The sequence below is a fragment of the Lolium perenne genome, chromosome 3, assembly GCF_019359855.2.
Source record: "Lolium perenne isolate Kyuss_39 chromosome 3, Kyuss_2.0, whole genome shotgun sequence".
Lineage (NCBI taxonomy): Eukaryota > Viridiplantae > Streptophyta > Magnoliopsida > Poales > Poaceae > Lolium > Lolium perenne.
This window is the reverse complement of record NC_067246.2, coordinates 246,132,517-246,146,570: the sequence shown is the minus strand read 5'-3', so window position 1 is coordinate 246,146,570 and position 14,054 is coordinate 246,132,517. Positions and strand designations below refer to the sequence as shown.

General features: G+C 41.9%; 2 long non-coding RNA genes across 4 annotated transcripts; both read left to right on the top strand.

Annotated features, from left to right (window-relative positions):
• The first annotated feature begins 7,885 nt into the window (after positions 1–7,885).
• LOC139838568 (uncharacterized) lies at positions 7,886–9,306 on the top strand. The gene is made up of 3 exons (XR_011755908.1): positions 7,886–8,137; positions 8,506–8,570; positions 8,819–9,306. It is a non-coding gene; the product is annotated as an uncharacterized lncRNA (long non-coding RNA).
• Positions 9,307–11,651: 2,345 nt separating this feature from the next.
• LOC139838567 (uncharacterized) lies at positions 11,652–13,200 on the top strand. 3 transcript variants are annotated; one of them, XR_011755906.1, is made up of 3 exons: positions 11,652–11,831; positions 12,523–12,743; positions 13,062–13,200. It is a non-coding gene; the product is annotated as an uncharacterized lncRNA (long non-coding RNA). The 3 variants fall into 3 exon arrangements; XR_011755905.1 differs by lacking the exon at positions 11,652–11,831 and adding an exon at positions 12,209–12,274; XR_011755907.1 differs by lacking the exon at positions 11,652–11,831 and adding an exon at positions 12,259–12,274 and having other exon boundaries at positions 12,357–12,743.
• Positions 13,201–14,054: the final 854 nt, after the last annotated feature.

Here is a 14,054-nt window from a genome sequence, read left to right as displayed (position 1 = left end):
TATTTCCTTTAGATCCTGCAATTGCATCTTTTTGTTTCTTGTTTACATTAGTTTGGCATAATGGACAAGAATGAGCTTCTTATGCTATTTCCTGATTTAAAACATGGATTGTTTGATGCGAAAATTAAAATACCTATGGAATCTTATTTGCATGCTGGTAGTAATATTAGTATGAACGCTTTGAACACCATTGTTGCTAATGATATGGAAAATTCTAAGCTTGGGGAAGCTGGCTTTGATGAGCATGATATTTTTAGTCCCCCAAGCATTGAGGAGAAAATTTTCTTTGATGATACTTTGCCTCCTATTTATGATGATTATAATGATAGTAGTCTTTTGTTGCCGCTTGTTATGGAGGATGAATTTGATTATGATTACAATATGCCTCCTATATTTGATGATAGCTACTTTGTTAAATTTGCTCCCACTATTACTAGTAAAATTGATTATGCTTATGTGGAGAGTAATTATTTTATGCATGAGACTCATGATAAGAATGCTTTATGTGATAGTTATATTGTTGAGTTTGCTCATGATGCTACTGAAAGTTATTATGAGAGAGGAAAATATGGTTGTAGAAATTTTCATGTTACTAAAACACCTCTCTATGTGCTGAAATTTTTGAAGCTACACTTGTTTTATCTTTCTATGCTTGTTGCATTATGCTTCTTGAACTTGTTTATTTACAAGATTCCTATGCATAGGAAGCATGTTAGACTTAAATGTGTTTTGAATTTGCCTCTTGATGCTCTCTTTTGCTTCAACTACTATTTCTTGCGAGTGCATCATTAAAACTGCTGAGCCCATCTTAATGGCTATAAAGAAAGAACTTCTTGGGAGATAACCCATGTGTTATTTTGCTACATTACTTTGTTTTATATTTGTGTCTTGGAAGTTGTTTACTACTGTAGCAACCTCTCCTTATCTTAGTTTAGTGTTTTGTTGTGCCAAGTGAAGCCTCTAATCGAAGGTTGATACTAGATTTGGATTTCTGCGCAGAAACAGATTTCTATCTGTCACGAATCTGGGCTGTTTTCTCTGTAGAAAAATTAGAAAAATATGCCAATTTACGTGCGTGTTCCTCAGATATGTACGCAACTTTCATTAGTTTTGAGTTTTCTGATCTGAGCAACGGAAGTATTTATTAAAAATTCGTCTTTACGGACTGTTCTGTTTTGACAGATTCTGCCTTTTATTTCGTATTGCTTCTTTCGCTGTGTTGGGTGGATTTCTTTGTTCCATTACCTTCCAGTAGCTTTGAGCAATGTCCAGAAGTATTAAGAATGATTGTGTCACCTCTGAACATGTGAGTTTTTGATTATGTACTAACCCCTCTAATGAAGATTATGAGAAGTTTGGTGTGAAGGAAGTTTTCAAGGGTCAAGAGAGGAGGATGATATACTATGATCAAGAAGAATGAAAAGTCTAAGCTTGGGGATGCCCCGGTGGTTCATCCCTGCATATTTCAAGAAGACTCAAGCATCTAAGCTTGGGGATGCCCAAGGCATCCCCTTCTTCATCGACAACATTATCAGGTTCCTCCCCTGAAACTATATTTTTATTCCGTCACATCTTATGTGCTTTGCTTGGAGCGTCTGTGTGCTTTTGTTTTTGTTTTTGTTTGAATAAATGCTTTTGTGGGAGAGAGACACGCTCCGCTGGTTCATATGAACACATGTGTTCTTAGCTTTTAATTTTCATGGCGAAGTTTCTTCTTCGTTAAATTGTTATATGGTTGGAGTTGGAAAATGATACATGTAGTAATTTGCTAAAATGTCTTGGATAATGTGATACTTGGCAATTGTTGTGCTCATGTTTAAGCTCTTGCATCATATACTTTGCACCCATTAATGAAGAAATACATAGAGCATGCTAAAATTTGGTTTGCATATTTGGTCTCTCTAAAGTCTAGATAATTTCTAGTATTGAGTTTGAACAACAAGGAAGACGGTGTAGAGTCTTATAATGTTTTCAATATGTCTTTTATGTGAGTTTTGCTACACCGGTTCATCCTTGTGTTTGTTTCAAATAACCTTGCTAGCCTAAACCTTGTATCGAGAGGGAATACTTCTCATGCATCCAAATCCTTGAGCCAAACAACACTATGCCATTTGTGTCCACCATACCTACCTACTACATGGTATTTCCTGCCATTCCAAAGTAAATTGCTTGAGTGCTACCTTTAAACAATTCAAAATTTATCACCTCTGATTTGTGTCAATGTTTTATAGCTCATGAGGAAGTATGTGGTGTTTATCTTTCAATCTTGTTGGGCAACTTTCACCAATGGACTAGTGGCTTCATCCGCTTATCCAATAATTTTGCAAAAAGAGCTGGCAATGGGATTCCCAGTCCCAAATTAATTAACAAAAATAGACACTCCTCCATGGTATGTGATTGTTGGACGGCACCCGAAGGATTCGGTTAGCCATGGCTTGTGTAAGCAAAGGTTGGGAGGAGTGTCATCATAATAAAACTAAAATAAAAAAGGTACTCCTTTATGGTATGAGATTGTTGGCAGGCACCCGAGGATTCGGTTAGCCATGGTTTGTGAAAGAAAGGTTGGAAGGAGTGCCATCCAAAAATAAAATAAAATGGGAGCCGCTCTTTGAAGGTTTGTCTGGCAAGGGGGTTAGAGTACCCGCTACCATTCGTTGACAACAACATACACCTCTCAAAACTTTATTTTTATGCTCTCTTTATGTTTTCAAAATAAAAGCTCTAGCACAAATATAGCAATCGATGCTTTCCTCTTTGAAGGACCATTCTTTTACTTTTATTGTTGAGTCAGTTCACCTATTTCTCTCCACCTCAAGAAGCAAACACTTGTGTGAACTGTGCATTGATTCTTATATACTTGCATATTGCACTTGTTATATTGCTTTGCATTGACGACTATCCATGAGATATACATGTTACAAGTTGAAAGCAACCGCTGAAACTTAATCTTCCTTTGTGTTGCTTCAATGCTTCTACTTTGAATTATTGCTTTATGAGTTAACTCTTATGCAAGACTTATTGATGCTTGTCTTGAAGTACTATTCATGAAAAGTCTTTGCTTTATGATTCACTTGTTTACTCATGTCATATACATTGTTTTGATCGCTGCATTCACTACATATGCTTTACAAATAGTATGATCAAGGTTATGATGGCATGTCACTCCAGAAATTATATTCGTTATCGTTTTACCTGCTCGGGACGAGCAGAACTAAGCTTGGGGATGCTGATACGTCTCCGACGTATCGATAATTTCTTATGTTCCATGCCACATTATTTATGTTATCTACATGTTTTATGCACACTTTATGTCATATTCGTGCATTTTCTGGAACTAACCTATTAACAAGATGCCGAAGTGCCAGTTCCTGTTTTCTGCTGTTTTTGGTTTCAGAAATCCTAGTAACGAAATATTCTCGGAATCGGACGAAATCAACGCCCAGGTTCCTATTTTTCCCGGAACTATCCAGAACACCCGAGAGCCGCCGTAGGAAGCCACAGGGGCCCCACACCACACCCTGGCGCGGCCGGAGGGGGCCGCGCCGCCCTATGGTGTGGTGGCCCCAGGCCCCCTCCGAGGCTGCCCTTCCGCCTATTTAAAGCCTCCGTCGCGAAAACCCTATCACGTTCGACGAAAACCACAGAAACCTTCCAGAGCCGCCGCCATCGCGAGGCCAAGATCTGGGGGACAGGAGTCTCTGTTCCGGCACGCCGCCGGAACGGGGAAGTGCCCTCGGAAGGCTTCTCCATCGACACCGCTGCCATCTCCACCGCCATCTTCATCACCGCTGCTGCTCCCATGAGGAGGGAGTAGTTCTCCATCGAGGCTCGGGGCTGTACCGGTAGCTATGTGGTTCATCTCTCTCCTATGTACTTCAATACAATAATCTCATGAGCTGCCTTACATGATTGAGATTCATATGATGATGCTTGTAATCTAGATGTCGTTATGCTAGTCAAGTGAATTTTACTTATGTGATCTCCGGAGACTCCTTGTCCCACGTGTGTAAAGGTGACAGTGTGTGCACCTTGTGGGTCTCTTAGGCTATATTTCACAGAATACTTATTCACTGTTATGAATGGCATAGTGAAGTGCTTATTTATATCTCTTTATGATTGCAATGTGTTTTGTATCACAATATATCTGTGTGCTACTCTAGTGATGTTATTAAAGTAGTTTATTCCTCCCGCACGGTGTAATGGTGACAGTGTGTGCATCGTGTTAGTACTTGGCGTAGGCTATGATTGTGATCTCTTGTAGATTATGAAGTTAACTATTGCTATGATGGTATTGATGTGATCTATGCCTCCTTTCGTAGTGTGAAGGTGACAGTGTGCATGCTATGTTAGTACTTGGTTTGGTTATGTTGATCTGTCATGCACTCTAAGGTTATTTAAATATGAACATCGAATATTGTGGAGCTTGTTAACTCCGGCATTGAGGGTTCGTGTAATCCTACACAGTTAGTGGTGTTCATCATCCAACAAGAGAGTGTAGAGTCTAGCATCTATCTATTTATTCTGTTATGTGATCAATGTTGAGAGTGTCCACTAGTGAAAGTATGATCCCTAGGCCTTGTTCCTAAATACTGCTATCGCTGCTTGTTTCTTGTTTCTTTGCGTTACTACTGCTGCAATACTACCACCATCAACTACACGCCAGCAAGCTATTTTCTGGCACCGTTGCTACTGCTCATACTTATTCATACCACCTGTATTTCACTATCTCTTCGCCAAACTAGTGCACCTATTAGGTGTGTTGGGGACACAAGAGACTTCTTGCTTTGTGGTTGCAGGGTTGCATGAGAGGGATATCTTTGACCTCTTCCTCCCTGAGTTCGATAAACCTTGGGTGATCCACTTAAGGGAAAACTTGCTGCTGTTCTACAAACCTCTGCTCTTGGAGGCCCAACACTGTCTTCAGGAAAAGGAGGGGGAAGTAGACATCAGCCGCGGTGTGTCTTGATGGCTGGTCCGCTCCTGCTCGGCGACCAGCATGGCCATCCCCTGTTCTCGATTCAGGGGCGCAGCCGGCAGGGCCCACATCGATGGCAACGTGGGCCACGGGGCCTATGGCGGCGGTCAGCGGCGGACGCCCTCAGCAGGAGCAGGGTGACATGACTGCGAGCGAGCGGACGGACGGAGGGGTCTAGATGGTGGTGTTCCATGTTCATCATGTCGTCTGCTGATCGTTAGCTTTCTTGCGGCCGGCTCCTCAGTTCGCGGTTGGCTCCAAGGGATATCTCTTTTTCTTTATTGTGCAGGCACGTTATGATTTCAGTTTAATTCAGCGTGATTGGTCGGTCCGTGATACATGTGTGTCCACGATTTCATTTTTGATTCCGTATTGTTCAAGGGTTGATTCATGTCTGTGGCCGATTGGTGTTCCTCAGGTTGCGACTGCATCTAGATCGTCTGCTCCATTTCCTCACGTTTGTGCGACACTCTGCCTGACTGATGTTCTTCTGATCTGGGAGTGTGAGAGCTGTTGCTCCGGCTGGTGCTTCTGCTGATTCACGTCGCCCCGTTGCCCCGCCGCTCTCGCCGCAAGCCCGCAACCGCCGAACATGTCCATGTCGTGCATCATGGTGTAGCTGCTGCCTGGCTGGCCGGAGGCCCGCGTCGCGCACGGGTCAGTGGTGCAACGACCGGGGAGTGGTCCTTGCCCAGATCGACCACGGGGCTACCCGGCGGCTGCTGATCTAGGAGCGCGGCTCAGCTTCCACGCGACGATGACAACACTGTTGGCAACGCAGACCGTGACAGACGTGCAGCAGAAGCAGGTTTGAGAGGGTTGCACCGTCCTTTTCTTGCTCGCAGACTACAGGTGAAAATGTCGTCGATTGTCTCCAATGTTGTTAATTTCTTCTGTTTTCCTTTGTTGATGTTCTCACCAAGGATTTTCTTCCTTATGCAGGCTGTAAATTGAAAAGAACCACCCGTTTCTGCATCCTCGCACCGATAAGTAAAAAGCATTCACTCTTAATATTGTACACTATAACTCTTTGATATCTCGATATGAAATTTGAATATTTCATGGTTTCTACATATAATGCATTGTTGTTGTACCATCGGTAGCAATTCAGTGGTATCCTTTTGCACAGCCCCACCAGCCTCAAGTTCAGTAGTGAAAAGGGGTTCGACAGTAAGATCAGATGTTTCTCATTCTGAAACTTACGTCCTAGCACCATCACCTTACAGTCACGCTGCCATGGTAAAAGTGAGAGTTGTATCCTTTTGCCCAGTCTCCAGCAAGTTTATATATGGACCAGTTATTTATAATGGTAGATCATCTGGTACGTGTTACATAATGCGTTTGTGTTTTGATTTTCCGTCTTGAGAAATACCCTTTTTGTTCATATCACTATTACAGGGAGTAACCATGCAAGGTTGTCACCAAACAATCCTGTAGAACAGTTGGGAGAGGAACTGGAAGGGCCCATTTATACATACGAACTGTTCATTATCACAAAAGCCTGGAATACACATAGATATGGAGATCACAGATACGTAATTCACCTCATGTTAGGGGCATCCGTTTGTGCGACACTCTGCCTGACTGATGTTCTTCTGATCTGGGAGTGTGAGAGCTGTTGCTCCGGCTGGTGCTTCTGCTGATTCACGTCGCCCCGTTGCCCCGCCGCTCTCGCCGCAAGCCCGCAACCGCCGAACATGTCCATGTCGTGCATCATGGTGTAGCTGCTGCCTGGCTGGCCGGAGGCCCGCGTCGCGCACGGGTCAGTGGTGCAACGACCGGGGAGTGGTCCTTGCCCAGATCGACCATGGGGCTACCCGGCGGCTGCTGATCTAGGAGCGCGGCTCAGCATCCACGCGACGATGACAACACTGTTGGCAACGCAGACCGTGACAGACATGCAGCAGAAGCAGGTTTGAGAGGGTTGCACCATCCTTTTCTTGCTCGCAGACTACAGGTGAAAATGTCGTCGATTGTCTCCAATGTTGTTAATTTCTTCTGTTTTCCTTTGTTGATGTTCTCACCAAGGATTTTCTTCCTTATGCAGGCTGTAAATTGAAAAGAACCACCCATTTCTGCATCCTCGGTCCTTGCACCGATAAGTAAAAAGCATTCACTCTTAATATTGTACACTATAACTCTTTGATATCTCGATATGAAATTTGAATATTTCATGGTTTCTACATATAATGCATTGTTGCTGTACCATCGGTAGCAATTCAGTGGTATCCTTTTGCACAGCCCCACCAGCCTCAAGTTCAGCAGTGAAAAGGGGTTCGACAGTAAGATCAGATGTTTCTCATTCTGAAACTTACGTCCTAGCACCATCACCTTACGATCCACGCTGCCATGGTAAAAGTGAGAGTTGTATCCTTTTGCCCAGTCTCCAGCAACACATCAGTATTAGTAATAGAACGATTAATCCAATGGCTGTTCTAGCACATTCAAGATGATATGCATTATCCTTTCCCTTAAGCTTACATGTCCAAAATCATTCTTGAATAGTCTTCTCACTACAATGTGCTCTGTAGTACAATATCAGGTTTCATGGTTTGAGTTTAACAGTGTATTAGCCCTTCCGTATGTTCTAACTAGCACATTAATCTTGAGTTCTTCCATCAATTTGTATTATTTGAAGTTCTCAACGTAAAGTTGACCCTGCTCAGGATTACTTCTTAACGGTCTTTTCCAAACTTTTCACATGTTCCTCTTCTTTCAAACTTATATACATGTTTATCAGCAAATTCAACTGATAATATGCCATGTTTGTGAAATTTAGATGTTGGTACCTGGGAGATATATTTCAGTGTCCAGAATTATGATGATTTCGAACATGGTTAATTTAATACGGAGGACCAGACATGGACCTAAAACAAGGTCAACCATTCAAAAAAAAAAGGAAAGTCAGCACACCATATTTCTTACATACATACTTCAGGGTTTTGTATACGGGTAGAAAGCTAAAAAAATAGTAAAATTTATTGCTCATTACACAACTTGATGTGCAGAAATTCATTTGCCTTCTTTGTAAAAAAATATTCAGCTTTAATTGAAATCACAGAGAAACGCAATGGAAGGTTATGGGCCAAGGAACCGCATTGACCAGTTTAGAGACTGGCAAGTTTATATATGGACCAGTTATTTATAATGGTAGATCATCTGGTACGTGTTACATAATGCGTTTGTGTTTTGATTTTCCGTCTTGAGAAATACCCTTTTTGTTCATATCACTATTACAGGGAGCAACCATGCAAGGTTGACACCAAACAACAGTTGGGAGAGGAACTGGAAGGGCCCATTTATACATACGAACTGTTCATTATCACAAAAGCCTGGAATACACATAGATATGGAGATCACAGATACGTAATTCACCTCATGTTAGGGGCATCCGTTGGGTGCTACAATTGGACCCGTGGCTAATCATTTGTCCGCGCTGGCTTTTGCTTATGTTGGCGGGTTTCTTCAAATTATTGCAGACAATATAGCTTCCTTCTTCTTGCTGAATTCCTTATAATCCAGTTTTACAGATGGCATTATCTGCTTTACATGATCAGCATGCAGTCCATTTACAATTGCTTAATTATGTTTCCAAGTAAGTGCGGATTTTTTTTCTTTCATTTGTAACTCTCTTGGATGAAATTAGTTCTATAAGATCATCATAAAAAACACTGCAGAAACCCCACTTTTAACAAGTCTACACCAGCAGGAAAACTATACTAAGTTGGACATATGCTTCCAGTTTCTAAAACCTGTAAAAGTAATTCTTGCTGTATAAGTTACTGAAGAAAGGCGAGTTGTCTTCCGTATAAATTAAAAATTCATCTTTGATCAATGTTCCAGGGAAATACATTGGATGGATGTGTGCCAAGCAACCACATAGGTCATTCCAGAGACTAATTGAAGAAAGATCCGATCTTTCATTTGAGATGTTCATCATCTCTGAAGCATGAAGAAAGATCCAAGAAATTTTATGTATCTTGATAATTTTGCAATGTTGCGTACAATGTGCAACAGTTTGGAGCTCTGGCAGCACACATTGGAGATAATGCTCTTCTTTCAGGGTACTTATCTAAAATCACATATGATTTATATCATCTATTTGATTTCCATCCTTCGATTACTGCATACTCTATTTTGTTCCCATTTTCCGATCGGTTCTATTCACTATAGAAATAACCATGCTTGCGAATTCTTATTAGCAGCTCAATATATACTCATTATCTACAGTGCAATACATGAGAAGAGTTTTTGTCAATGGAACTATTCCCAGCTAAATAGGTCAATGCACCTGTCCAGGTAAAATTTCAGGACCGATTGTAACTAAATGATATAGGCTGCAGTGTATAAAATGAAATCATTCCATCAATTAATCTACAGCAAGTGAGTCCAGCTAAAGGTCAAACGATATTAAAGCTGAGCCCTTTTGCTAAAACCTCAGCAATTTGGGTACTGTGCTAGTATTTGGGTACTGTTGATGGTAAGTTTTCATCCAATCAATCTTTGACGCGTATATTGTTTTAACATTGTAGAAGGGCGAGCGGTCTTCCTGGTTTGCGTGTTTATCTGCCTCCCACCATCGCGGTAAAAGCGGCGGAGAACCCTTCAGTACTACTCAATCCCCGTCATGCCGACTAATCTTTTCCTCCAAATTCCCCTCTAGCGCCCACATCCTACTGGGCAGGGCCATCCTCTTCCTCGGTTCCTCCCTGGCCGTCCTGCAGGCACCCCATTAGAGTGATGCATCCCCACGCCGAGCTCCTCTATCGCCGGCGGCCGCGGTGTGTCTTGACGGCTGGTCCGCTCCTGCTCGGCGACCAGCATGGCCATCCCCTGTTCCCGATTCAGGGGCGCAGCCGGCAGGGCCCACATCGATGGCAACGTGGGCCGCGGGGCCTATGGCGGCGGTCAGCGGCGGACGCCCTCAGCAGGAGCAGGGTGACATGACTGCGAGCGAGCGGACGGACGGAGGGGTCTAGATGGTGGTGTTCCATGTTCATCATGTCGTCTGCTGATCGTTAGCTTTCTTGCGGCCGGTTCCTCAGTTCGCGGTTGGCTCCAAGGGATATCTCTTTTTCTTTATTGTGCAGGCACGTTATGATTTCAGTTTAATTCAGCGTGATTGGTCGGTCCGTGATACATGTGTGTCCACGATTTCATTTTTGATTCCGTATTGTTCAAGGGTTGATTCATGTCTGTAGCCGATTGGTGTTCCTTAGGTTGCGACTGCATCTAGATCGTCTGCTCCATTTCCTCACGTTTGTGCGACACTCTGCCTGACTGATGTTCTTCTGATCTGGGAGTGTGAGAGCTGTTGCTCCGGCTGGTGCTTCTGCTGATTCACGTCGCCCCGTTGCCCCGCCGCTCTCGCCGCAAGCCCGCAACCGCCGAACATGTCCATGTCGTGCATCATGGTGTAGCTGCTGCCTGGCTGGCCGGAGGGACGCGTCGCGCACGGGTCAGTGGTGCAACGACCGGGGAGTGGTCCTTGCCCAGATCGACCACGGGGCTACCCGGCGGCTGCTGATCTAGGAGCGCGGCTCAGCTTCCACACGACGATGACAACACTGTTGGCAACGCAGACCGTGACAGACGTGCAGCAGAAGCAGGTTTGAGAGGGTTGCACCGTCCTTTTCTTGCTCGCAAACTACAGGTGAAAATGTCGTCGATTGTCTCCAATGTTGTTAATTTCTTCTGTTTTCCTTTGTTGATGTTCTCACCAAGGATTTTCTTCCTTATGCAGGCTGTAAATTGAAAAGAACCACCCGTTTCTGCATCCTCGGTCCTTGCACCGATAAGTAAAAAGCATTCACTCTTAATATTGTACACTATAACTCTTTGATATCTCGATATGAAATTTGAATATTTCATGGTTTCTGCATATAATGCATTGTTGCTGTACCATCGGTAGCAATTCAGTGGTATCCTTTTGCACAGCCCCACCAGCCTCAAGTTCAGCAGTGAAAAGGGGTTCGACAGTAAGATCAGATGTTTCTCATTCTGAAACTTACGTCCTAGCACCATCACCTTACAGTCACGCTGCCATGGTAAAAGTGAGAGTTGTATCCTTTTGCCCAGTCTCCAGCAACACATCAGTATTAGTAATAGAACGATTAATCCAATGGCTGTTCTAGCACATTCAAGATGATATGTATTATCCTTTCCCTTAAGCTTACATGTCCAAAATCATTCTTGAATAGTCTTCTCACTACAATGTGCTCTGTAGTACAATATCAGGTTTCATGGTTTGAGTTTAACAGTGTATTAGCCCTTCCGTATGTTCTAACTAGCACATTAATCTTGAGTTCTTCCATCAATTTGTATTATTTGAAGTTCTCAACGTAAAGTTGACCCTGCTCAGGATTACTTCTTAACGGTCTTTTCCAAACTTTTCACATGTTCCTCTTCTTTCAAACTTATATACATGTTTATCAGCAAATTCAACTGATAATATGCCATGTTTGTGAAATTTAGATGTTGGTACCTGGGAGATATATTTCAGTGTCCAGAATTATGATGATTTCGAACATGGTTAATTTAATACGGAGGACCAGACATGGACCTAAAACAAGGTCAACCATTCAAAAAAAAAGGACAGTCAGCACACCATATTTCTTACATACATACTTCAGGGTTTTGTATACGGGTAGAAAGCTAAAAAAATAGTAAAATTTATTCCTCATTACACAACTTGATGTGCAGAAATTCATTTGCCTTCTTTGTAAAAAAATATTCAGCTTTAATTGAAATCACAGAGAAACGCAATGGAAGGTTATGGGCCAAGGAACCGCATTGACCAGTTTAGAGACTGGCAAGTTTATATATGGACCAGTTATTTATAATGGTAGATCATCTGGTACGTGTTACATAATGCGTTTGTGTTTTGATTTTCCGTCTTGAGAAATACCCTTTTTGTTCATATCACTATTACAGGGAGCAACCATGCAAGGTTGTCACCAAACAATCCTGTAGAACAGTTGGGAGAGGAACTGGAAGGGCCCATTTATACATACGAACTGTTCATTATCACAAAAGCCTGGAATACACATAGATATGGAGATCACAGATACGTAATTCACCTCATGTTAGGGGCATCCGTTGGGTGCTACAATTGGACCCGTGGCTAATCATTTGTCCGCGCTGGCTTTTGCTTATGTTGGTGGGTTTCTTCAAATTATTGCAGACAATATAGCTTCCTTCTTCTTGCTGAATTCCTTATAATCCAGTTTTACGGATGGCATTATCTGCTTTACATGATCAGCATGCAGTCCATTTACAATTGCTTAATTATGTTTCCAAGTAAGTGCGGATTTTTTTTCTTTCATTTGTAACTCTCTTGGATGAAATTAGTTCTATAAGATCACCATAAAAAACACTGCAGAAACCCCACTTTTAACAAGTCTACACCAGCAGGAAAACTATACTAAGTTGGACATATGCTTCCAGTTTCTAAAACCTGTAAAAGTAATTCTTGCTGTATAAGTTACTGAAGAAAGGCGAGTTGTCTTCCGTATAAATTAAAAATTCATCTTTGATCAATGTTCCAGGGAAATACATTGGATGGATGTGTGCCAAGCAACCACATAGGTCATTTCAGAGACTAATTGAAGAAAGATCCGATCTTTCATTTGAGATGTTCATCATCTCTGAAGCATGAAGAAAGATCCAAGAAATTTTATGTATCTTGATAATTTTGCAATGTTGCGTACAATGTGCAACAGTTTGGAGCTCTGGCAGCACACATTGGAGATAATGCTCTTCTTTCAGGGTACTTATCTAAAATCACATATGATTTATATCATCTATTTGATTTCCATCCTTCGATTACTGCATACTCTATTTTGTTCCCATTTTCCGATCGGTTCTATTCACTATAGAAATAACCATGCTTGCGAATTCTTATTAGCAGCTCAATATATACTCATTATCTACAGTGCAATACATGAGAAGAGTTTTTGTCAATGGAACTATTCCCAGCTAAATAGGTCAATGCACCTGTCCAGGTAAAATTTCAGGACCGATTGTAACTAAATGATATAGGCTGCAGTGTATAAAATGAAATCATTCCATCCTCTTTTCTTTGCAGCAAATATAATTAATCTACAGCAAGTGAGTCCAGCTAAAGGTCAAACGAGCAAAAATCCCAGATTGATGAGCCAAATAGTTCATGTGGAAAAATATATTTTGTGTCTAGGCGTGGCCACGAACCTGACGTAAAATATAGTAGTAGTCATCTATTTGCAGCTGTGGCCAGTATGAATGACCTTATCAGGCTACTACAAGCACTCTGTATGACTATGACAAATGCTATTACTGAAGTACTAGCAGATCCTCTCTATTTCTATAGATGCAGTAGTACCAACTTTCTATTAAGTATCTTTTCTTTTTCGCCTCAGAATCACCAGACGGGCGCGGCGTGTCGCCGCGCCAACCTTCCTAGTTCATCCTTATGAACATGATGTTTTAGCGTCGCGTCACAGAAAGAAAAGAACAATGTGAGGCGCTATTAGTTCAACTTAGATAGCGACCAAGACCTGTAGAACTAAAAGAAAATGCAGCATTTGATCTATCCCCAAGAGTTATGTTTCAGTTCAAACTGAAAATCCTTTTCTTGCTCTAACATTGTCAAGTCCTGAAAACTTGACTATAAGAATGCTCCATGTACAAAGAAAAAAAAGAGGTCAGAGGGAGCTGCACAAAAAGTGCTTGTTATAAGGTAAACATCAATTGTTCCTGATAATGAAATTACAGTACAGACTTTAAAAAATACGAGCACTTGCTGGTCATCAACATCGATCCAAGAAAAGCTAGTAGTATGAAAATATCTTAGGATGTTTAGATTATTGCATCGGTGGTGTGAGTATGTATATACAGAGCATACCAGTTCACCATTGTAAAATTGGCTCTTGACTACACATTTCACTGCATAATCTGATCAAAAGAATGGAACAAACAAAGATTGCCTTAACAATTTTATCTAAGGTGTGAGAAATATGAACTGTTGGTGACTGTACTATTTATAAGGAATCTCACTCTGCGTATGACCTGCATTGGTTGAAATGGAAGAATATCTCAAGAA